General features: G+C 38.7%; 1 long non-coding RNA gene across 2 annotated transcripts; it reads right to left on the bottom strand.

Annotated features, from left to right (window-relative positions):
* Window positions 1–6,696: 6,696 nt before the first annotated feature.
* LOC140252137 (uncharacterized) lies at window positions 6,697–22,212 on the bottom strand. 2 transcript variants are annotated; one of them, XR_011903544.1, is made up of 5 exons: window positions 22,188–22,212; window positions 11,155–11,295; window positions 9,658–9,799; window positions 7,659–7,822; window positions 6,697–7,359 (listed from the first exon to the last, which is right to left on the bottom strand). It is a non-coding gene; the product is annotated as an uncharacterized lncRNA (long non-coding RNA). The 2 variants fall into 2 exon arrangements; XR_011903545.1 differs by lacking the exon at window positions 11,155–11,295.
* Between the last annotated feature and the right edge of the window lie 3,100 nt (window positions 22,213–25,312).

Here is a 25,312-nt window from a genome sequence, read left to right as displayed (position 1 = left end):
AGCAACTTTGACAGAATACAGTGCCTTAAGAATAAATGCTGTATGGTGCACAAGTGAAGCTCCTCCTGAAGTTAGCTGTCATTACTAGTTCCTTCTTTGACTTGAAACTTTGTAAAGAGGCAGATAGAGATTGCCTAGAAGAATCTGTCACATTTTGGATAGTATGTATATGTATATAGGCTTTCCCATGGCTTTGTTAGCAACTCCAGCACTGAATTGCTGTGACTAAGTTCAGACCCTGGCACCTAACATCTGTGCTAATGCTTGGACTTCTGCCCCTGGTTACAGTGTGGCTTTTACTCTTTTATCTTTTTCTTTGACATTCCCTAGAGAGAATTATATCCTAGAGAGACTACTGCATAGCATGGAGTACAATAGGCCATTGCTGAATGCAGTCCCTTTGTAGGACAAAGGCATCCACTCTGCCGTCCCTGGCAAACCTCTCAGGAAACTGTACTCAGGTGCAAGCAAGGAAGTAGATTTTCAGAATTGCTCAGCATCAGCAAGGTCAGTTTTTCAAACAAGCTCATCCACTTGCATCTCTTCTGAAAAATGAGGACCTAACAAAAATCACAACTGGAACTGCATGTTGAGGGCTCTATGGAGAATTGCCCACAGAGTATTGAAACAAGAGGTGAGATCATCTGAAAGCTCAACTCCAGATGTGGGGCTGAATGCTTGAAAATTTAACCCGGATCTCCTTTGAAAATCTGGTTCTGTGTTGGAACATCTGTCACTGAAATGGTAATCAGACTATTATTTATGTACAGTTTTACCACTTACATATTCTAATTAGTCTTGACTCTTTCAAGCAACTTTGAGAATGTATTTTCTTCAGGCGCAATGGATGCATTTCCAAAGGCAAACCCAGATCAGACATTCAAGCTTCCATCTTTCCCATGGACTTCTGCAAACCAGCAAGGGGATATTGCTGGGCACCCTCTGGTTTGCAGATGAGGCATGTGGAAGTGAGAAAGCCATGTGGGATGTCTTGGTGCGTTCCCTACTCCTGCCATTCTAAATCACCCACCCCATGGGGATGAGTGGCAAAGCTGTGCCAAAGCCCACTAGGGACATTCCCAGCTTCCTCGGGCTCCCTCGTGGAAAGAGATTGATGCTTTCTTGGTGCTGAGGAGGAGTGACTGCAGAGGGAGTAGGAGAGATTAACCTCATTTACTCCTCCCTGATGAGTTTTTGTGGATCTCTCCCATCCCCACATGTGTCAGCAAGCAGATTGTCAGGCAGCAAAGAGAATAACCTGATTCCTGGAAACTCCTCCCTGTGCAATTCTCTGTATGGGCTTTATATCCTAGAGGCAATCTGGGCCCTAGGTTGGCAACAAATGGGGAAAGTCATCACATCACCTTCCTGAGATATCTGATAGAAACCACAGGCAGGGCTGCCTTTTTGGAATGGTCTATAAACCACTGACAAACACAAATGCTTTCTGCTGTGTGAAGAAGTTTTGCAAACAACGTGTTTGTTTGTATAGTTGATGATCTCCTTTGTTTGCAAAAAAACAAAAAACAAAAAACAAAAAACAAACAAACAAAAAAAAACAACCACCACCCCAAAATTTGCATAAACAGTTCACTTGTTAAATTACAGCTTTATCCAAGAATGGTGTGCAAATTCCATCACAGCAGGGGTTAGGGACATATGGCACAGTCTCCATTACTGGCCAGGTCGGACATGGAGACATCCAATTCTCGGAGGCCAGCTGGTGGGTTCTGAGCTGACGGTTCATAAATAGAGGCTTTTTATTTATAAACTGAAAAGAATATTGTATATGGAAGTCACTGAAATATAAACATTAGACACACTAATGCCATTTTTACAGTCACTTTTAACCACACTTTAGAACAAATGATGGATGACTTGCTTCTGCCTAGCTATAAAACAAAAATAAAATGTGAACATATGCCAGTTCTATATGCTTCTTATTGCCCTACTTAGTGTATTAACATCTTTAAATGTACAATTTCATTTATTTTAATGCTTCTTACATAGTTTATGTTCAAACCAACAGCAAAATTCCCATCCGTATAACTTTGTTTGCATGTATTTACCCACATTTGATAACCAGCCAGGTGCCCAAATCTCTCCCTCAGCACCAGTGTGAAGCCCCATTGCCTTCAGAAGGGCACTGTGCCATGGCATCAACATCTCCTGAAAATGGGTGTCCAGAGAGCATTCATGAGAGATGATAACCCAGGTTGTTGCCAGCTCCATTATTGATGGATATTGCCCTGATGTAGGCATGGCGCCAGTCCTTGCTCCGGAAGCTGTTTCCCTGTTTTAGATGAAGTCTTCACTGTATCTCCTCCCTGACTTGAGCCTGAAATCCTTGCTTACTTTTGTGCACCTCTGTATATTTACAGCTGAGTTGTGAATGGGCTAGAACTTCTTAGAAACAGTTTTTTATGTGTTTCTTCAGCTTTCAATGGAAGAAAAAAGTTAAAATGACAATATACTTGTGTAGTACAGCAGAAGACAATGGAGGACAATAATGAAACAAAGCTGTGCATGAGGGAGCACAAAGGAAAAAGGAATTTGTAGACAGTCTTCAAAATGTGTTAACACTGAAGAGCTCATTAATTTCAAGTTATCACAGGTCCAAATAGCTGAAAGCTAATATTCATATTTATACTGCTTTCTCTGAAGTGGTAGTATTATTCCTTGATGACTACTGTTAATAAACAAACAAAACCTGGTATTAGTTACACAATCAGCGTGTGGCTGCTTCAGAAACCAAAGCCTCCCTAGTATACTACATGCAGTAAAAAGGACCTAGGGCATTCTTCTTTTGTGGAAGAAAACCCTTACATCCCTGTTTTGGTTTTGTTATACATGACCTGCTGCTTGCCTGACATTTCTACTTGAGCGGCATTTACTGCATAGTCAGAATAACATGACTTGGTCAGCTATGCTGACAGGCTGTCAGAAGATATTGGAAAAACTGATGCCATTTGATAGGGTTTTATGGAGAGACCTGGCCAACACAGATGCAGAGGCTGAAGGAGTATTTTGAAGTTAATGAGACAGTATAAGATAAAAGAGTTACAGTTCAAGTACATTTTACAGGAGGCAATGGAAAGGTTGCTGGATGCTTTGAAGGTTTCCCTAACACAAGCAAATCTTGTGATAACACAAGATTTGCATGAATTATAACATTTCTATAAATGTCAGACTCTTGTTATTGATGAGCAATTCAGAAAACAAACTGGCATGAAGCTGAAGCCATGAAGAAAGCCATCAGTACAAAGTACAGTGCAGATCAGCATACAGAAGCCAGGATGAAAACCTCGTGCTGGTAAACACGTGAGACAGGTCTTCCAACTTAGCAAAACCATGGAAGTTTAGTGCAGTCGGGAAAAATGCAGTAGAATGAGAGAGTAGCGACAGAATGATGAAGCATAAAAATGATGCAACCAGCAAAGCGTTGGAGGCAAGACTCCATGCGGGCAGACACGTATTGATCACAAGAAAAATATCTGTGCTTGCTCTGAATGCAGACTTGGAGACAATTAAAATAGAACAAGCGCTCAGGCACTGCTTTCCTTTAGGAAAAGAAAGCCAAAAAAGGAGTATACCCGAGAGGAAAATGAGAACAAAAAGAGAACGCTTGCAAGGAAAGATACAGATGATACTGGAGTTGGCCGACAACTTTTCAGTCAAACATTTTTTTTTTTTTAAAATGTATTTTTTCTAATTATGTTATATATTACCCTGTGCACATTTTCCTAGAAAAGTTTATTTTAATAGCACTTCCTTAATTAAAAACATGCTCTGTCTTCTCCCAGCCAAAATGAAACACATTTTTTAGCAACTAATTATTCCTTTGAGGTTGAGTGAGTAGGAATAGGGAAAGTCCGTGAGGAGCATGGCATGAGAGAAAATACCTTCGTTGAAATTTTTCCTGCATTGTTGATTCTCTGTGGTCAAACATAATCGAAAGCTAAGAGAAATCTTTTCCTCACTGAAGAAAGCAAAGGCTATTTATAAATTTCAAGTTCTTTTAGTATTTAAGAAATGTTTTTAAGCTGAAAGAAAAAGTGACTGAAGCTTCTCAAAGGCAGTATTTGTTTTGTGTCAATCACATGGGTGAAGACAGACGTACTTCCATACATTTTCCCTGCTATGCACACACCATTGTGTATCTTACACGAAGTGGGCACAAACAATTTTATATCAGTTTTTCTTAAGTCTAAGTGCACAGACTAGAGGATAACCAGAGGAGAGAGAATCAGACTCATAGCTGTTCACATTCACCCTTCTCATTTGTGTTAGTAAGCCAGTAACGATGCATATATACTATTGCTAAAACTGTGTAATGGAAGAATAATATCTGTTTGACTGGTGATGGAGAACACCACAATAACTTGTTTATCTGCTCTGTGCACAAGTGAGAAGCAAAGCGTAGCTATCTGAAGCTGTAAATGGTTCCCAGACTTCAGCAAATTTGACACTCTGTTAAGGTGCTTCAGTACCTCTTGCTGCTCAACAGCTACACAAATAGCCTAAATGCAAACATGTTACATAATCAGGTATCTGTGTACTCAGAGATATCACAGCCTACAAATATATGCTTTGATAAAGGAGGGTTCATGGTCCAGATATTCATTCTTATAGAAGTGCATTAAATGCAGTTGGAAACGAAGAAATAAGCATGTGACCATGGCAGCAAATCAACACAAACAAACGTGGCCTTGAATATACAAAGATGTGTGGACGTGCATGTCTTCCGAAACAGGTCTCTGCCTGTGCTTCAAAAAGGGAACAGCCCCCAGAGGGCAAAGAAGAGATATCCAAAGACTCACAAACAGCTTTTAACACTGGTAAAATCTTCTGGCTGATGGAGAAGCACAGCAGAAATGATGAGGCCACGCATATGTTAGAGGAAAACAAAAATGATTTCCTAGGAATGGATGGAAATTTCAGCGAGAGTCTGATACTGAGAGCTACAGAACAACTTCTGCTGTGTTTCAAAGCTCTCCTTGGGACACTATCTGATAAACTGGGGGCATTTTCTATATTCGGCTAATATTTAAACAGAACTGGAGGCCTACACAGTATTGCTCTTCGAACAAATAAACAAATAACAGCAGAAATTCACACAAATTTCCGCACATCCCTTAGATATCAATATTATTCACATTAGATTATTAAAGCGTCTCCTACAGATAAGCAGACAGAATATTAAAAGATTGCAAGCTAAATACAAATATAAATGAAGACAGTAGATGCATACACGGTGTATCTTTTAAGAAGTGCTGTGGATCAAGGGCATTTATTGATGTTTAAGAAGCACAGAGATTGTAAGAGAAACAGAAGAGCTATTCATGCTGCATCCGCTCGCACATGCAACGTTGCAGCCATCATCAGGATGTAGGAAGTTCTGTGGTTCCTGAATAACATGGCTGCAGCACAGCCAGCCTTTACCCAAACGCAGCATGTCAGAAAATGGCCACTAACAATATAGTCTGAAATAACTATTTCTCCAGCACGAACTAGCATGTGACTGCTAGCTTAGGCAGTTTCCCTTTTCCAGCTGCTCATATAGAAATCTATTGACTATCCCTTTCCCGGGCTGTTTTATTGAACGACATAAAATAAGCACAAATATCTTTTTTTTTTTTTCCTTCCACACACACACAGATGAGAAACCTTTCTCAGTTCATTGTAACTCATATTTCTTCTCTCTTAAATAGCAGTGAGATGAAGAGAACAAGAAAGTGTGTTTTTTCCTTGTTTCTGCTTGGCTTTTCTCTGGACCCAGTAAATCCATTTAATCCTTTTCTGGGCTCAAAGGCTTCTTTGGCTTTTTTATCCGGGCTTCTGGCTCCAAGACATTTAGCCTCAGGGCCCCGGCAGAGGGTTTTCCACGTTATATGACCCTTGGCTTCCTGTTCTTTGCAGTAAAAGGCATCCCAATTCCAGGGAAGTACTGCCAGCTTGCTCAGTGAGCCCAGCAGGAGCTGCACTGAGGAAAGGGCTGGGTCAGAAACCTCCAGTCTGCTGCCCCTGGGACTGCCCATGTGGTATTCATGGGTCAGGGGGTTCCGGCAAGGCCTTGAGTATCCGTGGCTCTCAGGTGACAAGGTAATATGCATGCACAGGTGGATAAAAGGCACTGCTGTTCCTCTGTCTGTTCAGGCTACTGCTTCTGCTGTCCATGGCACAAGTGAGGAAAACATTTTCTGATCAGACTGTTGGAGCTCTTCTAATATTTTTATTATTAATGCTATTTTTATTTTTGTGATTTGAACTAATTTTATCTTTTGAAATGGAAGGTTGAATGATGAATGGAGAATAGAAGGCTTTTTATTTAAATTTAATAATTCCCAAAACTTACAGTTTTAGAAGTTAGTACCCTAAGGATAAATCTGATGGCTGCAAGCCTTGCTGATGTGTATACAAGTTGATCTAATCAGCCCATGGCATTAGACGAGTTGTAATGGAAAGAATCAATGTTAAATAGATTCCACATTAATATACATTATCTTGTCTAAATATTTATTTTTCATAAAGTATTTGTGATACTATTGGGAAAATTTTAGTTACAGAAGATTAAATATTCTGGAGTCTGAAGTACTCTGTTAATGTACAAATTGAGGGCTTGATCCTGGAGGGCTGAATCTTGCTAGCTTCACTGGGGACAATTCCTGCAAATATGAAACGTGTGAGAAACTACAGAGTTTTAATACACCATAGTGAGATACAGGCATCTTTTATTTCCTGACCAGTTCCTGTAAAACACACTTGTGTGGAACAGCTATTTTAATGTAAATAATTTTTACATTCATCTGTTTTATTTTCTGAAGTACATATGTGTTTTGGATTTGCCCAATGATTATGTATCCATACAAATGCATAATAATAAACAGCCAACTGTCCATTCTATTTACATTTTAGATACTGTGCAAAATGCCTTTCAGCTGGCTGATTTTACTAGACAGAATTATTTTGAAAGAGCATTGTTGGATTCTGGCGTGGCACGTGGAAATATTCCTGGTACAAATAATCTCTTCAGTGAACTCCACTTCTGCTGTCAAACTGGACAGTGAAGGGTGAGCCAAACTACAGCACCAGGTATGAAGGATGTACAGAGAAAACAAGGCCACAGCATGCTCGTGTGAGCTGGCATGGGGACATTTGTGGCCACAGCTCTCCCTGCCTACACCAAGCATCCCCTGGGGTCAGGTCAGGGATGGTCTGTGTAGAAGAGCAGAGTTCTGTAGCTGTGAGACCACTGACTTTGCTACCCTTCCTTGTGCTTTCCTTCCCTGTCTTCAGGAGATTTGTGCCAAAAACTTCTGCAGAGTGGAGACAAGAGCTGTCCTCAACTGGGATGCAAGTCTGCAAAAGCAAACAGGGCAAGGTTTCACATTTACAGTATTTCAAGTACAGCTGGTCAAAGTGCCTAAAAATTTTGAATCTGTGTTTTTACAACGTAACTGTGGCTCTATGTCCCCATTTGGATTAAAACTAACTTCTAGATAAAGAACTATATCTGACAGCTTGATTCCAATCCAAATGCAATAGTGCCCAGGTGGAGCTGCCATCACAACAATTTTCTGGTAAGCAGAATTAGCGTTTGCAAGTAGCTCCCTGACAAAGTGATATCCTATACCACAGATCACAGAAGCTGCTCGTACCTTTGAATTCACAGGATGATGGTGTCCCCTTGGCCAGACTCTGCATCCCAAAGTATTCATCTGTGCCTGTGGTAGATGATGGCAGTTCAGTGCGGCATTGGTGCAGCAAGGCCCAATCATGAGACAAAGGAGCTGAGAGCAACCAGGCAAGTAGATGGGCATGCCTGAAGTGAGGAAGAAGAGACACGCATTATATAGTCTTGCTTAGTGAGCCTAGCTCAGACAGTGTTTACAATGACTGTTTCTTATAATGCAGCTATTTTCACTACTCTTCTAATTACAAGTTGACAAGAACTTCATTATTAGCTTCCCTAAGAGGGGCTGTCTTTATGTAACATTCAGCCTCATCTCAAATCAGTCTGTCCCCTTTCAGATGAAAAACACAACTTCTTCAGCCAAGCTTCTAACTTATAACTAGTTAGAATATTTCTGAAAAATAGCAGAAAAATGTAATGTTTGTTCACACGACAGTAGCCACTGAGTCTATATAAAACAAATTTCATTAGGATAAATTCTGAAAATATAATTAAGGTGATGTCTAAAGTCCATCTGACCTAAAATTCAACTTTATGTGACTGTTTGTTGAAGGATGGAGTTACAAGATTCTGGGTGGGTGAATAGTTCTGGCTAATAACTCTTTGCTAACTATGCAGTGGCAGGAAGAGGGTAGCAGCCTTTGGTATTTACACTGGCGAAAGTGTTGCCTACAGTCAAATGACATTTTACATGTCTTTAAACTTGCTGATAATTCTCTGATTAGGTCTTACAAGTCTAATACTAATTGGATTGTATAACAATATCATTTTTCTATAAGTAATTAAGATTTTTAAAGTGTCTGTGATTTTTAAAAAGTCCTTATATGTATTTTACTTATTTACCACTGTCAGCAATTAGGGTCATATGCAAAGACATGATGTAAATAATTAATCATGAGATTGTATTAATCTATTATTCATTCACTTAAGTGAAGCTTTAATGTAACAGCTTCTTTCGTTAAGTTTGTGGGAGGGGACCTCTCTTAGGTCCTATTGCAAACAGTGAAAAATATTTGAAGGACTCCCTATACAAAAGTCTCAAACATGCCACACTACCTCTTGGTTCTGCTACTGGGGAAAGGGAGTGCGTGCAATAGCCAAAGTAAGCAATTCATTTCATATCCTCTTCTAAAAGGAGTAAGATTGTGTCAGCCCTTTTTGAGAAGCCCTTTTGAAATTCTTCACAATATTACACAGATGTTGTTTCCATACTTAATTCCTGTAAGCAGCAGGGAACTTAAAGAATTAAGAAAAAGTTCTTAATATATTTTCCAAATTCCATACTAATTCTTTTTTGTCTAAAGCCCTACTTGGAGAAAAATTCTTTGGTAGATACTTGAATATGCAAATCAGATGTTAAATTTAAGTAAATTGCATAAATGTACTTTCATTCAACTTATATACAGTACCTGCAAAAAGGACAAATCAGTATGACCTAATATGGTTGCATACCATTACAGTGCCTGTAACTTGGTTGCTGGTCGTTACGTTTTCTCTGAGTGTGAGACAAGTGCACTGTGAAGCCACCAATCTTAAGGTGAGCAGTAGCTCAGCTCTGTGCCTGTCTGAAAATCCCTCTGCTCTTCTCGAAACAAAGGCAAAGTGACCTTTATTAATGGACACTGCACTTCCTAAGCAGAAAGTGATCTGTTAGCTCTCTCAGCTGTCTGGCACGTGCATGAATGAGCTGACTCATCTGTTGGATGAAATCCCAAAAATGACCAGTGTCTATTCCTGTCATTTGTATGTGAAAAACCAGGCAGCACGTTGCCTGCAAGCCTACAGGTCTGCTATGGGCTTCCTACATAGAACAGTGAGTGAGGGAAACCAGTGCAGCTACCTCTGCAGACTGAGCTCAGCCCCAGTTCAAGTCTCACCTCACTGAGGCTGAATTTGCAGGAGAGCTGCAGGAAAGAAAGAAAAAAGAAATGATCAATCATATTTTCAGCATGAATGTTACTTGCCTGCTTCTGGCTATTCTCTCATGCTAACACAGCCTTGCTGGCAACTGCTGAGTTACTCTTTGTAGTTTCACCCCCATAAAAATGTTATCAAGATGGAGTTTTGGCTTCAGTCTCTCACAATACCTCCTTCAGCTTGCACCTCCTGGGATGTAGGAGAAAAAAAAAAAAAAACAACAAAAAATGAGCAAACATTAGAAAACCAGGAAGCGCTCAGTTAAGATCTCCCCACAGAACCACAGGGTAACTGAGAGCAGCTTGGTGCTGCTCAGGTTGGTTTCCCCTCCCAGCTGCAAACATGTGCTTTGGGTCTGATATGCACTCAGTGAGCAGTAGGATCCTTGTGGAGAGCTGGCATGATCAGTGACCTTCTGGCAGGGGGACTGGAAGCCGGTGTAGGCCATGCTCTGACTACAGCCAGTAGTGAGCAGGGCAGGAATAGGGCATGGTCTAACCCAGAAGTTAATGCATTGCTTTTTATGGGGACAGCATGAATGGAAAAGACCTGAATGAGCTGGTTGGTGTCGGTTTTGCATCCAGCAATAGTTAGCTTTACTCTTGCAGGTGAAAGCCTGAGGGCGTTTGGGTGGAAAAGTCCCATTCCTGAGTTCTTGCTCTGTTTGTCCTTGTTTCAAGCTTGTGTGAAGTTTGTAGGAGAAACTCTTGATATTTCCTTTTCTTCTGCAGCCTGATTAGGGATAGGGTAATAGATATCAAATGGAGAAATGTATATCAAACACCGTCAGGAGATGACCTGGAAGTATCTTTAAAAGGATGTTCTGCTGTTCGGTTACTTGCCTGCCTTTTTCCTGACACAAGGCAAAGGTAAAACCATGGCAATCCAGGAACTTTATGAGCAGCTTTGGGTACATCTGTGCTATCCCACAGAACCCAGCTGGGGATGGGGCGAGTGTGGAGAGCAGGGGACTTTCCAGGTCTCCAGGTAGGTCAGCAGTAAGGACCAAGGGAGAATGAGCTCTCAGTTGCCTGATAAGTAACTGCTGTTGGAGTGATTTCAGACCCTGTCTACAAAAGCCAGTCCTATGGCTGGTACAGGACCCAAGGCAGGCATAGAATCATAGAATCATTAAGGTTGGAAAGGCCAGTTAAGATCACCATCTCTGTCATGCCTGTGAATGCTCCAGACCATGTCACTCAGTGCCACATCTGCATGATTACTGAACACCTCCAGGGACAGTGATTCCACCAGCTTCTTGGGCAGCCTGTTCCAGTGTCCCAACAGTCTTTCTGAGAAGAAATTATTCCAAATATCTAAACTGAACCTCCCCTGGTGCAGCTTGAAGCCATTGCCCTTACCTGGAAGAAGAAGCTGACTCCCACCACAACCTCCCTTCAGGTAGTTGTAGAGAACAATAAGGGCTCCCCTGAGCTTCCCCTTCTCCAGACAGAGCAAACCCAGTTCCATTAGCCACTTTCCATAAGATGTGTGGTCCAGACCCTTCACATCTTCATTGTGATTCTCTGAACATACTCCAGTACCTCATTGTCTTTCTTCCAGTGGGTGGCCCCAAACTTTCCATCCTGTGCCTGCTGCAGAGTGGTGACAGTGAAGCAGTATGAATATGTGGAAATGTCTTAGTCCAATGCTAGTAATGCTGGAAAGGCTCAGACAAACCATTCCTGAAGTGAAGGCAAAAGAACGTGCAGATTAGCAACTGGAAGAAGAACAAGTGAAAAATGTTCTCCCTGGCAGGCACAACTGCAATATAAACACTGACCTCCCACAGGAAGAAAAAAGGAATGTGGTATGTTCTTCTATCTGAAAAAGCATGTATTCTGGTCCTCGGCAATGCTTACATCATTGAGCACTTCACGTATTTCTGCAGTTTTGCAGCCTCTTGTATCCAGATCTCTACTGTTTGCTTGCGAGGAAAAACATCAGGCACACATTTCCCTGATGCATGATTTCACTTCTAGAGGGTGCTTAGCCATGGACTATAGGAGGCATGGGAGCTACCCATTTGGTTTATCTTCATCCATTTTAAAATGAAAGCCATTATGGCTTTTATGCACTTTGTGAACGCAAAAAACAATTTTATTTTATTTTTTTCAAAATTATGGAAGCAAACCTATTCAGCCTTTAAGACACTGAAAAAATCTCTACTGTAAGATATCGATTTCTATTGTAATAGTGTGAATAACAGGGAAAAGGTATGTAAATCTATATCTGAATTCTACTATCAGTTGCCATTTAAATAGAGAAACTTCAGAGAGGTCCAGCTGCGTTATTCTGGAGAAAAACTGCAATAAGTAATAAGAAAATCAAGTCTGATGGAGTCTGTTTATCATCCCTGTTTACTCCAGTAGCAACACGAGTCATATTTGTGCTGATTATTACACTTCTCACATTGATCAGCCCTTCTTACTTAAAAATTCCTTGGAAAATGTACTAAAAGCATAGCTTTAATTCCAATACTGTGATATAAGAACAACTGAAAATTTTAAACTGTGTTCATTGTCACAGATACTTGCATCTCAGGCTGAAAGGCTAACACTAATTTATTCTTTTGCACAGAAAGAACTCCCTGACCTCAAATTATTTCTTTGTAGCTGCTCTTCCTTTAAAAAGGCATTTCAAAACCAAGAAATGTCACACTCCCACATGCTTCAGGTCTGCAATGTGCTGTTATGGCTCCATGTCTCAGCCAAGTAGCCTATACTGTGATGGCTGTATGGAATGAAGAGAGCTCAGGAACCAGGAGCTGTTACAGTGCAGTGAGAGAGGACCATCACTGTAGAAGCTCACTAATCTCACTGACTTAACTGGGGCCAGCATCAGTGTGTGAATGAGAAGTCCTGGAACCTGGGTCACAGGGCACGCTGAGTTCAGAAGTTCTTCAGGGGTTGTTGTTCCAAAACTGAGTAGCATGCCACTGGAAGTTCATGCTTTGGAATGTGGTTACTTGGAATTGTGGGTTCAAGAATGGTTTTCTATGTGTGAATACAAATACCTACTGATTTACAACACTGTTCACTGTGTTCATTCATTATGAATGAAAAAGAGACACGATATTTTGCATTGAAAATGTCCTACTCATACACACAAATATAGGTTAGGTCTTTATACTAATTACAAATAGTAGGATGAAAAATAAAGAAAAGGGTCAGGTTACTTTTTGTGGCAAGATTTTAAAAAAAAGTTGTTATTTGTAGATCCACAGAAATTTGTATTGATATTTGTTTTTGAAGAGGCAACAACTTCTGTACAAATTGTCCACAAATTCATTACAAAGCAGTGAGCATAATGACCTCTACTTCAGAAACCTCAACAGCTGTGGATCAGACTCACCAGAGAAGATGGATTCTCATTGTAACAGACCACGTGGTCTTTTCAAAGTGGCAAATAATTACTGATACAGTGTGGGATATAACCTCATTGTAACCGGATTTTACTGCAGTTGAAAAAGTCAGTGTAGGCCACTAAGAAACAGGCAATCCAATTTATACAGCTTATTAGTTTATAAGTAGAGTCTAACATACATAAATCCAGGTTTTCATATGAGTTAGGTTTTTTCTTTCATGTGATTACATTCATGAAAATATTTAGTCTGAAATATATATATATAGGCATATCTAATATTTTAGGAATCTTTTGGATCATCTCACATGATCTTGGCTGTTTGCAGCTGAGCTAAAATTGCCAGAAAGCTGTCTGAGCTTGATGTGGCTTGGAAAGAAACTGACCCGTTACTAAAGTCAGCAATCCAGAGACAGATTTTTTTCTCTGTTCTATGACTTTCCTTCGACAAAATATGAATTGGGAAGCCATGCAAAAGTTAAAGCTAAATAAATAAATAAATGAGAAGAAATAGGCATTGAACATAACACCTATCCTTCAAATCCTGCACAACTTAAGTTAGACATTCTCTCAGAAGATTAAAACATTCTATAGAGCACTGTGCTTAAGATGCATATACATACACTTACAGTTTTGTGGTGGCTGTATACAAAAGAAAAATTTGCATTAAAAAATCGTATTTTTCTTAAAGTTTACAACAGTTTTCTGTGAGGACATGAATTTCTGCCTTCTCTCTGCTCTATCTTTTTCCCCAGTAAATACATTTATGAGTTATAAAACTATTAGTCTATACAGGCAGAGAATCTAGTCTGTTTCTGGTAGAAATGCCACATGGATGATATGTTTCAGTTCCACAGTAAATCGACTTGATGGAATAGTAATTGCTTACACAAGTTAGAAACTTGGATTTATGTATTTTATGGTATATTAAAATGGCAAATGCAGCTGTGCAACACTTCCACTTAAAGTGAAATCTCCCATCGCATGAAGTCTGCCTTCTCTTTTCTGCGCTTACTATCATCCAAACCTAAACTGTCATTACCAAGAATTTTATGTCATTCACATCCCACATGAGCAAATCTTGGTCCAAAACATTTTTGTATTTCATATATTTCATACATTTGTATTTTATATTTATGGTTTTACTTTGAAAGCCATGAGAACCTGGAGCTACATGGTTTTGTGGGGCTGGCTTGTTAGGCAAAGAAAACTGATGCTAGAGATTGCTTCAGCTAAATGGAACTGGGAGACTTGATGCTTGCCTCAGGACTTTCCAACCAACTGCAGAAAAGGAGGAGCAGATTCTCTGCATTGCTAGCAGTGGATAGGATTGCTCCATCAGTGGCACAGTACCTTCTCTCAGTAGTGAGAGTGGCTTCCTTTCCGCTGTGTCCAGAAACTGCTCTCCAGAGCGAAGGGACAGATGCTCAGTGCAGCTCTCATTACTGGAAAATCTTGGTTGTAGCCTACAGAGTTTGACTAGGAGACTGCCCCACACTTGAGGCAGTCTTTCTCTCTATCAGGCTGGCTATCATCTCAACAGAAACTAGGATGCAGCTCAGACAATAACCTATACATTCCTATTTCCTGGCTGATTTCCCTCTGCTGCGTGCAAGTTACTTAGCAGGAGAAAGCACTACTTTCTCATTTTGTCTCATCTGACCAAAATGTAAAATGATGCGCTGCTAGTACATGTGCTTTTAAGCATTCAACAACAGAAATTCAATCTAAGCTAGTTTTGATCTTGCAGATCACATTCATTCCTCTCTTGAATGGATGAGGATACCTGTTTGGAATAAATTTCTGGAGCCAGCACCCATATTTCCAAATTAAAAATTCATTTCCCACATACATTCTCTAATACTTGCTTAAAATTTGCTGTTTCTACAAACATTCTTGCCAGAAAATGCAAAAGCTAGAACATGCACAGTAAGCAAACACAAAGAGGGCATTGAAACAGTTGAAGAGAATATGTTTATAAACTGAAATGAATATTCATTGGAAACTTTTTTAACAGTGCTCACCAGTTCTATATTGGAATACTGTGTAAAGTTTACACTCCATATAAAGAGTTGCACTGTTCCCTTGTGAAATCCATCTTCTCTACTACCTCCATATTGAATATTTGCATTTTTAGAAATACCATCTGCCAAACCCCACACAGACTGCAAGTGATTTCCTGGTTATATATTTTGGATATTCTGTGGCTAGAAAACTATGGAGCCATATTACATGTCCTATCCTCCAGAACATCTGTGAGACTAAAACCACATGAATGTAAGCAAGTCAGCATGATAAAAATGATGAAGAATTTCAATTATATTGTGTAGGAATGCTTGATTTATTTATTTATTTTATTTTCTCTCTATATGTTGCTTTTTTTCTTGTGTGTACAAATAGCTTTTCCATATTATTTTCTAGCATTGCACCAAAACAGCTTCAAAACTCTTCTCCCCCGACTCCTCTACACCCCAGGCCTTCCTGGCAGCATCAGCTAAGGAAGGTACCATTAATGTAGCAGCTGGGTTTTTCATTGCCCCAGAACTGATCTGTCTTCCAATTTTTCTGTGTTTTCTTTTCTACAGATGTAAATAAGAAGTAGAAGGTTTACAGGTGATTGAAACTGAGCTTCTAGTAGACCTGTTTTACTATGGAAAGTGATCTGACACGGTGTTTCAACGCATTCTCTTTAACTGGAATGTCTGCTTTACCATGAACTGGGTCAGCAGCTGAATGGTGTATGTGGGCAGCTAATGGAATAACTATGATGCTCCAGATTCAGTAAAATCAGAGACAAACTTGTATGCTATGCCGTTTCCTCCTTGAAAGATTGAGAATTTAGATCTAGTTTCAGTTCTTTCATGACATTGCTGGTATTCTTGTCAAGTATATCACCTGTCAAGCAATTTTTTTTTGCTTCAGCTTCCTCATTTGTGAGACTTGGATAAAATTTATCCTTTTCATAAAATTGCTGGGCTCAGTCACCTAAAATTTCTCAGCCACTTCTGTGGAAAGAATTGCTATCTGTTTTTGTCAATGGAACACGTTATTTGGTATCTTGAAGATGGCAAATCACTAAGGCATAAATAAAACATTACTAACTGCAAGAGATCCCATCTTGATGCATAACTCGAGGCAAAATCCTTATTAAAATCAGGTGGATGTATGACTGCTTAAAGATTGAAGGAGTAATATAGGAAAAGGAGAAAATGGCTCAACACAAGAGCTGCTCTGAAAGTAATGCCTCCTTTTTATTATTTTGGCCTACAGCATCAAAGGTGGGTGTTGGTAGTATGACATTAGATGTTAAACCTTCCTGCCTATATTCAATTCCATTGTTGCTCCCTGACAGATAGCAGCAGGGGGGCACTCTGACAAAATGGTGCCTGACATGGACATGAATATGAAGTAAAGGTGTGTCACTGAACTCCTCAGTGAGGAATAACTGGCACCTACAGACATTCATCGATGTTTGCTGGATATTTACAGAGGTAAGTGCAGTGAGACAGTGAATGGTGCATTTCAGCACTGGTGACAGCAGCAGTGGAACACCTCCACTAGTGCAGATTTTTATGTGCACAGCATGCAGGCTCTTGTCTATTGCAGGTGAAAATGTATAGCTAATGATGGTGGCTATGTGGAAAAATAGTGTTTTGTAGTGGAAAATTGGCTCTATCAAATAGTGTTATTGTGCTCTTTGTGTCTGTTGTAGCTTTCACAGAAATAAATAGAAGACATCAATTTTTGGAGAAAAATGCCACTGCAGGTTTTACAGAATACTATGGTAATTCATTATAACAAAAGATCTCCGCCTACAAACATGAATATTAGTCATTTCACTAATGTGATGAGTCTCTCTGGAATTTATGGTGCTTTTACCAGGGCCTTAAGCTATAATTTTGTCATGACTGGTTCGTATGATTGAGTCTCTGACCACAGAATAGTTCATAAAGCTATTGATTGCCATTGTGGTCTCTCCTTTCTTCATTACAACTTCTACAAAGAAGTTGTGGTATTTAGTGATTTTTTTTTTTTCCCTGTATTTTACTATCATACATATGCTTATGTTTATATGCATTTAAGAGAAATTCAAAGACATCAGGAGTTTCCACTTATATTTTTACAGTGTTTATACATAAATGTATATCCTCACTTTTTAACTAATTTACCCTTAAATTATGTGAAAAAAAAATCCCTTTTATTAAAAAAAAAAAAAAGGTTTAACCATAAATGGAAAGTCTATGCCCACATGACTAGATTTCTATTAAATGTAGTTAAAATGCAAAATATATTTAATACACACATTCTTGCATAGGTTATATTTACATGCATGTCTGTGTTTATGCATACATTGAAATAATAGAAAACTTGTTGCCTGCAATAGGGGTGCAATAGCAAAAAAAGTCAAGCCTATCTCTAGCTAAGAAAGGAAATAACTGTATTTTGACACAGAATTTAAAAACCAGTTATTGCTAATAATTTGCTGCCCTTATCAAATGGAAGTGCATAAAATACCACCCTCCTAAAGGCCATGGCAAGGTTCCCACTGTCTTCAAAGGGATCTGGATATCACCCCGTGTATTTTCTCAAAGAGAGATGCCAGTAACATCTGCCAGCTGGAGATCCAGTTAGATGTGGGTTAAGACAAAAGAAATGCATGTCAGCATTTCATTGTATGACAAAGGATAGAGGCTTTGAAAGTCTGCTGTGGTAGATTATCACAGGAAAAGTACTTTTCCCTTCAAAATGGGCAGCGCTGGATTGATCTTTCTGGTTTTGTGCATCTTTGTATAAGTACATTCACAGAAGGATTCCACTGTGAATTAACTGTACCTCTTCAGAGCTACCACATTTCAGACTATTCACAATCTTGCTTCAAGCTCAATCTCCATCTGCCAGCTATCTGGATGTTGTGTGCATGCCTTCCTTTGTTGCGCTCTTTGATTTTCCAGGGCAGTGTTCTTTCTGTACCCTGCCTCTTACTGTCTAGATTCTCATTGAGTAAGGGCGTTTGTTCTCTCTCTTTTCCAAGACCACTGGATATCCTTATAGATAATGCTTATTTTCTGTCATTTCCTAGCTGTGTTAGACTATTTCACCCATCTCCGTTGTTGTTCATTAAGTAAGCAACATTTAAACTTGAGTTGGATAGCCCTGGAACTGCAACAGATGTGCTCTTGAAAGGGCAATCACCAATACTCATGTTGGGAATTTGGATTTTTCAAGATCCTTCCTGTGTGCTCATGGGCAGTGCAGATGATTGCTTTCGTATATTTCCAGTTTATTCTCTTTTAAATTCTACACATGGGTAGGAATAGCTTTAAAGTATTATTTTTCTGATTAAGAGGCTGCATATGGGTAGGAAAAATTGGAAAGTGTAAAGTCTCTATTCCTATGGGCCATGAATTAAAAATGAAAACCACAGGTGGTTTGGGTTTTCTCCTTCTAAATCAAAACATGATGATTGAGGCTTAGCCAAAACCAAAGTATGGCTGCCCATGGCCATTTTTCAATAAAAGTCTCCCAGATTTGTTATACATTCCACTGAAAAATCTGTATTGTTAGTGTGCTAGTGTCTTGCCCAGAAAGGAGTTTCTCATTTAAATGTTTGTATACTTTTTTTTTCCTACATAGCATTACTAGTATTTTGCAAGTACAGTACTTTTTATTTTAATAGGTTATATCTATCAGATTGCTCTCTGAATTACATTTTGATATTTCTTTAAGAAAGAGATCCTTGTTTTGGCTTCTAATAAACGTTGTATTATGATAGCCTAAGAACCCCGAAGTCATGCAGCTAAAGCATTACAAAGATAAGAATTCATTCTTTTATCTTCTCTTTGTAATATCAAAAGATGTTTTGCTTAGTTTATTGTGTCAAACATTTAATAAGATTAATCATTTTCTGACCTTGGAAATTCAAACACTTCAGTACATTGGAAAAATGATCAGGCTTATAAATGGAAAAGATTTACATTGTTTGTGGTGTCCGTGAAGATATAGATCTGTGAGCAACAAATACCCAAGCTATTTCTCATCATTATGAATAGTAAACTGTAGGCTTTAGAGGGTCAGAAAAAGGTGAGTGCTGACTTATTAAATCCTGTTCCACTGTTAAAAGAAGTAATCAAGAATTAACTAAGTAATAATCCTTCCTAAGCTAGTAAAAAAAAAAAAAAAAAAAAGGAAAAAAATGCTATAGACATTGGAATGAAGGCACTGTATATATCCCCCTTTCCCTCTTCTTATTTTTTACTTATTTATTTTAATAACTCTGGAGGTTTATTTTATTTTTTCAAAAGGCCTAGAAACAGAATTACAGATTTTTGGAGTTTCTCTCTGAAAACTTCAGATAATCTGTCAAGAATCTAAAAATTGTCCAAGAACGTCAATGGCAATGAAATAATAAATGAATGGAGAGCCTGAAAGATAGAAGTGGCAGTATTTACAAACTGACTGCCTCATTTGGGTTTCTGCAGTAATATTTGGACACAAAAAAATAGAAGTGTCCTATTTCAGAGAAGTGCCAAACATCCCTCAGTGCAATGGAGATGAGATGTGTGAGCGCTCTGACTACTTACCCGTTAACCATGAATTTGGGTATTTAATCTTAGATTCATGGATAATGTTGTTGCTTTTTTGTTTGTTTTACAATCACATTATTTAGCTGAATACTATTAGAAAGCATGTATTAAATCCAAAGTTAACCTGGAGAAGAAAAAAAATCTTTCTTGTTTCTTTCAATCCTTGTGAAAGTCAGATGCTCTCCAGAAACTGAAATGAATGATTTTGTGATCCTATGTGATTACACTTAGTCTTTTTTTCAGGAATTATAATTAGTGTTATATCTTGATAGTGGTAAAGTAATCAGGCTGTGTCTGCGAAACCTCAGATCACTAAAATCACAGAAGAACATGTGCATGCCCCTTTTTAAAGGTTTCACCTGTAGTCTGTATCCCTTAGGATCAGAGTCAGAGCTATTTTGCAATCAGCTGCCAAGAACTATTCACACAACTTGTCTGAAATTAATTTCTTGGTACGGGGTCAGCTTGAAAACATGCACAGAATATTGGTTTTGTTCCACTGCCTGACAGCAAATCTAACTTTGTACAGACATTTAAAACCTTTTTGAAAATTAACGTCTCTCATTTTCCTATGGAGTCTAAGAGCTGATTTTTGTATGCAGGCACTCCTTTTGAACATACTTCTTACAAGGAGAATCTTCACTGCAGAGAGTGATGGAAAGTTTCTAGTGGGTGAAATGGAGGAAAATATTTTGACAAAGCACGACCAAAAAATCTGTTGCCTTTTCAGTGTCATGTGACTCATTGTTTGAGACACTTTGATTGCAAGAGTCCATAATAGTCAGTCTCTGTATTCTCAATAAATAAGAGTAATTAAAGCCAACAATTAGTAAAGGGATAAGGAATATCAAAGGGCTTTCAAGAAACCATGTTTAGGTTGGAGGCTGCTGAGATTTGAGAGGCATGAGCCACTGCCATGGCTAATTGTCATATTTTCTTATCACAGTGCATAAAAGAGGGTAGCCTTCAGCAAGTACTTAGCTTAAACTGTGATCTCTGACCTAAGCTGTCGCTGAGGAAGGTGCATGATTTGCAGATACAAAGAAAATATTTTGCCTGTAGTTGAAGTAATAACAAAACAGCCTTCCTACCCCCCCCTCCCCCCCCCTTTTTTTTTTTTTTTTTAATTTTATTTTCAGGGTTTAAAAATCAATAAGTATACCAAACTTGAGCCTTCAAGACTCCTCTGCTTTTTAAAAATTAAAGGAACTTTCAGCTAGGAAAAGATAGGTTTAGAAAACTGACTTTCTAATAAATAATTAAAAATAAGCCAAAATACCCTGATGTTTTTCAGATTTTATTTCAAACCGCAGTAATTTGGAAGGCAATGTACCTAAAAATGTATTGGCAGATTTGGGTGGATTAATGATAACCTCTCCTGTTAGAGCAAGAAGTAATATTTTCTAAATACTGAGTGAAGTTCTTTTTATCTGTCCCTGGTAACTGAATTTTTAGGTGTTAATACTGACACCTCCGTAATGTGAGGACAGCCTCCTCCTATTTTTAAAAGCTGAATTTGGAGTTTCAGGAGTAGAAACTTTAGAAAACAGCAAATTGAGAGACCTCAATGAAATCCTGGGAATTGGCAGCACCATAGACTCTGATTTAAAAGAGCTTTCTATTTATGAATGTAATGAAATTTTCAAGAAGCATGTAGCTGAAAGTTCTGTATCTTTTTGTCTAGTGTCTGGTAAAGAATAAGAAAATATTTTTATATATAGGATTTGATTGGGTGTGTTGATAGATTATGTTGTTGCAGGTTTATACAAGTATATGTAGATTGTATAATTTTGTGTTTTAACTATACTGTATATCTACTAACATATGTATTTTTACGTAGTGAGTAATACTGCAGCATATGTTCATGTTTTAATACTTTGGAGACAGTTCAACTGAAAAGGAAATGGGATTTTATACCTCCTGGTTGTTTACTTTGACCTTTACATGTACTTCTGCAAATTTGGGGGGATAAAATTAAAGTTAGATGGGCAGTAGCAGTTGTCTGAGTCATGAGCACTGCCTGAAAGTTAAAAGCAGCCATTGTCTTCTTTCCATATCTTAGAGTGATTAGGTTTTAGTTTCTTGCATAATATTTTTAAAACCAATTATCATCTGCAGTATATTTTAAGATTGGCTGGACGTGGTTAACCTGGCATGCACGCATCCCTGCATTCTCCTTGGCTACAGAGCAGGCTGCTGGAGCTCCTGGGGCAGGACCCCACACAGCCTTACAAACATCACCTTCTCAGACCCATAAGGACGGCATACAACATCCTACTGCTGCCAAAGTCAGACCACATCCTTATGAGATAGGCCTCATATTTGATGTATTATTTACATGGAAATGTTGACCAGGAAGACTGTATTTTTATTAGCCACTCTAGCAATTTACATCTAGGTTCCTGACATAAGGCTCAATAAAAGAAAACTTTGTAGTGCTTAGTGGGTTAAACCACAATATTCTGAGTGTAACACCTATATATACTTTGATGTTGTAGTACTACAACATGAAGGAAAGCACAGCGATACTGCCTACTACAACAAGTGGTGTAGCACAAACCTAGGATGCAGCAAACAAGAACAAACCCAAATGTAACAGCCACTGACATAAAGGAAGAAAATCTGCTTACCTTCAGAAGACCTCCAGTATGGAAGGACCTCTAACAAGAAACACTTACTACCACTGCCAACCCTTAAATGAGGTCTGGGAAGGGGTGGATTCTGGCTCCACCCCTTCCAGTCACTCAGGTACATTGCATGCGCCTGAATACTCCTGTCTTCCCACTAGGTCTTCAATCACCACTTCAGGCTGTGACTTAGCATTTCCACTACAGATGCATACAAAAAATTCATGTAGGAATTCATAGAAATAGCATTCTAGTTATGTAGTGAAGACCTAGAACTTTTTCCAGTTCATGATCAGGAGCCAATACATTTTAAATTTTTTCAGCAATCTTGAACACATCAAATTATAAACTAAACCCTTTACACCTATTTCTGATCTAAACTCAGAGCTTTACAGATAAAAAAGTTTGCCATCCCTGGTTTATCAAGAGAACCAGCATCACAAGTCAAATGGGGTATGACACTGGTTAGCCTCTTTTCCTGGGAATTTTTACCGCAGTGATTTGAAGAGTTTCCTTGAGAATGAAGAAAGCTCAAAGTATGTAGTTGGAGAAGTAAAATTTCCAAGATGCTTGGGGCCAGACAAAGAAGTCCACTGGTAATATTGTTCTTCCCAGCTTTTTTTTCTATCAATCCATTAAATTCCCTATCACGTTCTCTTAACCCCATTCTAGTTCTCTTTTAGCCCTCTTTTTTTTTTTTTTTTTGACTGAATGTAATTTACATGTGCACATACTCATAATGACGCAACGTAGCATAGCCATAGTTAAAATGAGATAAATGGAGATGTATAATACTGATAAAAATACAGATATTCGTTTAAATTACTTCAGTGTTCGGTATGTGAGTTGATTGGCATTCAGTATTACAGTCAGTCAGGCTGTACTGGTTTCCATTGGCAGAGCAAACATCTGCTATTGTTATCTAATTCAGACTTTGGACAGTTGTTCTAGCACATAAATCATTTTTGATTAATTTTTTACTTCAGCTTTCATTTTTAATTAATGTCACCACATATTTTACAAGAAAGACAATGGCCTTCAGGAAAAGTTGAAACCTAGTGAAAAACTTAGTTATTGATCTTGTTAAACAAATTTATATAAATGTTCAAAGCTAATAAGTATGGCTTTTATATTTCCTGATCTGATCATTAATGACATTGCTAATACTCTCCAGACAGCAGAAGCAATAATTAAAATCACTTTCTTGATTTGATAGCATGAAGGGGATGTAGTGGAAAATGTCTGAGATAGCAAAATGGAAAATGCATTAATCACAAGAAAACAGAATACTTACCATTCCCTCACTGTGCAGACCAAACGATTTAATCTTTTGCTACATGTTGGAAGGGAAGGAGGAGCTGCAATAGAGATTAATCAATTAATTGCTGCCCATATTCCTATCTGACATGAATATTGCTATCTGACTTGGATTTATACAGCTGAGTCCGCTCAAATAATTAAGACTGATAGAACTTGGGGGGCATCAGTATTCTTGCTTTTACCAGTAATATTCTGCATTGTTATTGCCTTGTGGTAGGATTAAGAGTCCTCCTTAAGTTTGTGTACCTCTCTGGCTGTTTTTTCACCCAGTTTTGTAAAACCTTCCTACATCTGTGTTAATTGATGTGATTGGCAATGAAGAATGTAACCAGGTCTACGCTACCAGTGTTTTCTGCCCCATAATAGTAATGGGAGTGATTGAGTGATATATGTGTGTCTGCAAAAGCCCTACCACAACTTTATTTTTCACAGACTACCTGTATTTCAGCTGCCAGTGATTACATTGTTCAGGGTGGGCAGTAAGATATCGTCTCTGAGAATAGAAATGCTGATCTTGTATCCTATGGTCATAAGCACCTAGACTTGGCCTTCAGGAAGCAAAGAAAGAAGATGAGAAGTTAAGTAGTTGTTATGACAGACTGAAAAAAATAAAAAAAATAAAAAAAATAAAAAAAAAAAAAAAAAAGAAGAAGAAGAGCTAATTGAACTAATCCTTGTTTCTTTTTTTTTTTTTTTTTTTTTTTTTTTTTTTTTTTTTCTAAATATCATCCATGACTTAAAGCCGGTCAACACTGTAAGCATCTTCTTTTCTTTTGAGGACAGCTACTGCTTTATGATCTGAAAGCTGTGCAGTTTGTACATTGCCAAAATATAGAAAACAACAAACTGAGATTAAAAGGGGCCAAAGCAGACTGATTTTCTTTTGATGTTATGCTCAAAATGGTGCTGCACGATGGGATGCTAGCCCTGAAAACAAATCCACTATTCAGAAAAATCAACAGGACTTTCAATGTTGGTTAATTCTTTCTTTCTTTGAACTAAAGGAGATTCCATTTATACATTTCAGTTCTGAATGTCATGAAAGAATGGAATGTGTTTACTCCCTATGCTACTGTGGGAACTACAATTTAAGTAGTATAAGACAAGAGAAACTCACTTGAGAGGAGACCATTTGTAAGAGTCATATAGCCATTTTGGTTGGAAGGGACCCACTAAGATCACCTGGTCTAACTGACAGGCTGTCCTGCCTACTAATGCATGTTCCTCTGCCATATCTGCACATTCCTTCAATATCTTCAGGGACAGTGATTCCAGCACCTCCTATGGGCAGCCCATTCCAGCACCTCACCAAAAGAGGTACCAAGAGAGAACTTCCTGAATACACGACCCTTTGAAGAGTTTTGTTGTTTGTTTGTTTTGTGCAGGATCCTGGTGCTCAGGAGCTCTTTCTGCAGGCCCGGTTCCTTGGGCTGTGCACTGCACCAAGGTGGGACGTCTACTCCCAGCCACTGATGGGCCATCCAGAACTGCTCATTGAGATCCTCTCCTCACCTTTGTTGCTGTTGGATGAAAAGCTTCACAGGCTGCTTTAAGCAGAAATATTGACCTATTACAGTTATTATTTTGTAATCCATACGTCTGTTGTTTTATCTGCTGTTTATCTGGTGTTGCATGAAGGCAATACCTGGCTTATGACAGATCTCCAGTCTTCACCTCTCCACATCCAGCCCCTTCCCTAGTGCAGTCTGGACTGGTTTCTGTTTCCAGGGCAACCACAAATTCCTTTGTCATTCCTTCAGATTTGTCATCTAGGTGCACACTTCTTTCAGGATCTGCTCAGTGGTTGA

The sequence above is a fragment of the Excalfactoria chinensis genome, chromosome 4, assembly GCF_039878825.1.
Source record: "Excalfactoria chinensis isolate bCotChi1 chromosome 4, bCotChi1.hap2, whole genome shotgun sequence".
NCBI lineage: Eukaryota > Metazoa > Chordata > Aves > Galliformes > Phasianidae > Excalfactoria > Excalfactoria chinensis.
Note: the sequence above shows the minus strand (reverse complement) of the source record. Positions and strands in the feature narration are given on the sequence as shown.